Genomic DNA, 3,625 nt, shown 5'->3' on the forward strand with positions numbered 1-3,625 from the left:
GAGAAGGAGGGAAATCAAATGATGCAAAACATGTGAAAAGTGGTGACACGGTAAAGCAGGGGTCTAATATTCTAAGCTAACGATTCTGAGCTAAAATTTATGATTAAAAAACAATGCAAATATTCACCTTTTGATAACGATAATTATCTTTATCAAAACAAAGACAAAACAAATGTCAACATAATTCAAGTCCTTATATTTAAAGGGACTATACAGAGTTTAAAAATGTTAAAACCAAGTATGTTCCTCCTCCTACATGTTCCAGCCATGTCCTAATGTGTAGAACGAGCTCAAACCTGTTCACCACAACTGCCTCTAAAATCCTACACTGTCACTCAAAAAGGTGTTACTTCGGGTCCGAAGTGCCTTCATGCACAAGCTTAATATAGAAGCTGCAGTTATGCATAAGACCTGAGGTGGCAGTAGTGAGCATAAAATGATCAACTTGTATCTAGTCTCTTTAACTTTAACCTCTTAAAGGAACAGGCCACCGTTTTTCAAACTAAAATATGTTCTTACCTGAGCTTAGACGAGTTGATGCATACCTGTCTGGTCTTTGTGTGTGCGCTCAGTCACACAAAACGACCAAAGATGTCGTTTGCATTCAGCCTCTCCCAGTACATTCCTATAGCTCCAAACGGGGGTGAAGTTAGAAGCGAACACAGATCAGACAGGTACACATCCACTCGTCTAAGCTCAGGTAAGAACATATCACAGTATAGAAAAACGGTGGCGTGTTCCTTTAATTCTCATTCTCATTCATACTTCACAAGACGCAATAACTTCTTGCTCTTGCACCCTGAGCTGCAGAACAAAATGAAAAGTCACTTTTGCCTTGTCACCATGGAACTGTCGTCAGTTACGAAATGTTTCCATGGCCACAAGGCAAAAGTGACTTCATTTTATTCTGCAGCTCAGAGTGCAAGAACAAGAAGTTATTGCGTCTTGTGAAGTATGAATGAGCCTTTATCCAGTTCTAAATGCTTCTTGGGGGGAAAAAAGGGTCAAAAAAGAGCTGGGACTGAGGATGAAAATGCAACAAATAAGTGACAAAAAAGCAGCACAGGAGCGACTAAAACATGCCAAAAATGCAACAATAACACAATGGGACAAAGCGACAAAAGGGTGATGAAAAAGTAACATAAAAAACACAAATAAGCGACTAAAAAGGTGACGAAACACAACAAAAAAGTGAAAACACTGCGATGAAAAACTGAGGTAACCATGACAAAAAAGCGTAGGGGAAAAAAAAGACAAAATCATGGCAAGAATGTGATAGAAATGTGGCGACAACAGGACATAAAAGTTAGAATCAGTTATGCAGGTCTTAGCTTTCAAATGAGGCGTTTCCCTGGTGTAAAGCCTCCAGCTGAGAAACTTTAGATTGTTTGATTCTATTTGTTTTCAACTGTGAAGCACTTTGAATTGCCTTGTGTATGAATTGTGCTCTACAAATAAACTTGCCTTGCCTTGCCTTGCCTAGATTTGGGTAAAGCCGAAATGGAGAACAAGTGCTCGGTTGATTGTGGCGCAGTTGGTAGAGCAGGTCATCTCGTGATTGGAAGGTCGTGGGTTCGAATCCCAGTTCCCGGAAATGCACACTGTGGTCGGGTCCTCGGGCAAGACACTTCACCCTACTTGCCTCCAGTGTCTGCGTACATTGGTGTATGAATGGGAGTGTGAATAGGTGACTGGTTCCTTACTGTAAAGAGCTTATCAGGCCAGGCCGTTTTATAAACTGTCCATTTACCATTTAAGGCGGGGCTAAGAGATTAAATAGGTTAATCCTCTGGCCATTGATTCACATCATGGAGATGGGTCCCCGAGCGCCGGCCCACGCTGGCAACTCACTCGTCGACTGCTCCTACAGGTCGCCCCAGCACCATTGAGGATGAGCCAAATGCAGAGAATGAATTTCCCTACGGGGATTAATAAAGTATACCTTAAAAAAACACTGCAAATATTCACTTTTTGACGAAGATATATCAACCTAATTCAAGTCCTTATAATGAACTTTCACCTCTTCACTCCTGCTTAACCGAGCACATTTTCCCCAGTTCGGCTTTACCCAAATCTGAAAGCTTCTTGACTGGAGCTTACAGCCTATAGGCCAGTGTAATGCCTCATTTGAAAGCTAAGACCTACAAAACTGATAGAAACGCTTCTTGGTGTGTTTTTTGTGTGTTTTTGACACTTTTTTTTTTACTCAAGTTTTTTTGGTCCATTTTATGCTTTTATGTCACGTATTTTTACAATTCTTTTGTGCCTTTTTGTCATGTTGTTTATTGGTCACTTTTTAATTGCTTTTGTCACTTTTTTGACCCGTATTTTTTGCACTTATGCGGCGTTATTGTGGCTTTTTCATCACAGTGTATTGTCGCTCTTATGTTTTTTATCCGTCTCGTTTTTGTTGCTATTTTAACGCTTTTCTTTCAAGATCCTTTTTGATTCGGGTAAAGCCAAACTGGAGAAAAAGCGCTCGGTTCAGGTGGGGGTTAAGAGGTTAAAAACATACCATATGCTTTCAGATTCTGTTCAAAATGTGTCAAAATAGGAAACCTTTGGCGAGCGATCGAAAAAGGGCTGGAGAGCTCCTGGTAGGAAATCCTTGACTCTATTTAAAGCCACACTGCGGAACATTCCAGGGCATGTGGTGATATATCGCAAGAGCAACTAAATTGTCCTAACACATAAATCATGCCAACAGAATATGCTCAGGGAGACACAGATAGGCTGATTCTATTCTTGCACATTAATCAAAATAAAAGATTTGAAAGAGGACTCAATGTACTGAATGTAAAGCCCTTGTTTCTTAAAAGGTCTTGTGCTTTTTCTACAACTTAAAGGGGCTAGATGCAAGTTAGCCATTTTATACTCCCTACTGCCACCTCAGGTCATACGTGTAACTGCACCTTCTATATTAAGCTCGTGCATGACGGCACTTTGGACCCGAATTAACACCTTTTTGATAGACAGTGCAGGATTTTAGAGGCAGTTGTGAATAGATATGAGCTCATTTTACACATTAGGACATTGTTGGAACATATAGGGGGAGGAAAATACTTAACTTTAACATTTTTGAACTCCTTATAGTCCCATTAATGTCAATGTTTTCATATAACGTAAAATGATGTGTGTAAGGAAAACGGCTCAAAGTGACTTAGCCCTGTCCTCTGAGTTGACAAAATGCCTCAAGTAAAGCAGTTTAAAGTATTCCTGAGCTTTTCTATTCTGTATAATCATAATGAAAAGACCAGATTAACACTACGCAAACAAGTGACAAAGAAGTAGAAAATTTATTGCAGTATTTGTTCCACCAAAAGGGTATAAATACCCTTTTCCTCTTATGCTATGGTGACCTAATACATCAAAATCTACATTTACAAAATATCCTCCTCCAGTAGGCCACATATACTGCATGCGTAGTTCGAAATAGAATAAATTATATTCAAAGGACTCTGCCATTGTACAGCATGGACAAATAAAAGTGAACAAAAATAAAAACTTTTATTTTTTTTGTTTTTTTTCTTTTTTCTTTCAAATATCTAAAAACTGATGAAGTAATCAGGGTGCTAATTGTATAATAAACTCCAAAACACTTTAATAAGAACATCAAAAAGACTAA

This window comes from Gobius niger (assembly GCF_951799975.1).
Source record: "Gobius niger genome assembly, chromosome: 1".
NCBI classification, from domain to species: Eukaryota; Metazoa; Chordata; class Actinopteri; order Gobiiformes; family Gobiidae; genus Gobius; species Gobius niger.